This window comes from Eutrigla gurnardus (genome assembly GCF_963514095.1).
Source record: "Eutrigla gurnardus genome assembly, chromosome: 8".
NCBI classification, from domain to species: domain Eukaryota; kingdom Metazoa; phylum Chordata; class Actinopteri; order Perciformes; family Triglidae; genus Eutrigla; species Eutrigla gurnardus.
Window position 1 is genome coordinate 24,458,685 of NC_139922.1, and position 511 is coordinate 24,459,195.

Consider the following 511-nt stretch of genomic DNA (forward strand, 5'->3'; position numbering starts at 1 on the left):
GGGTCATTTCTTCAGTTAGGAACCTTCACACACACACACACACGCACACACACACACACACACACACACACACACACACACACACACACACACACACACACACACACTCACACACACACACATACAGCCACACATACAGCCACACACTCACACAACCACACACACACACACACACACTCACACACACATACAGCCACACATACAGCCACACACTCACACAACCACACACACAACCACACACACACACACACACACACACACACACACACACACACACACACACACACACACACGCACACACACACACACACACACACACACACAAGGTGATGTCAGCCTCTTACCCTGAATAGCCTCCTCATCACTCTGACTCCTCCCTCTGAAGGCGGAGCTGCCTCACTCGCTTCCTTCCTGGTGCCCCGCCCCCTCCGCACGCGCACGCACACATGCGCGCGCACACGCTTCCTCTATCATCACCCTCTCTTCCTTATTGCCTCTGAGAGAGAGAGAG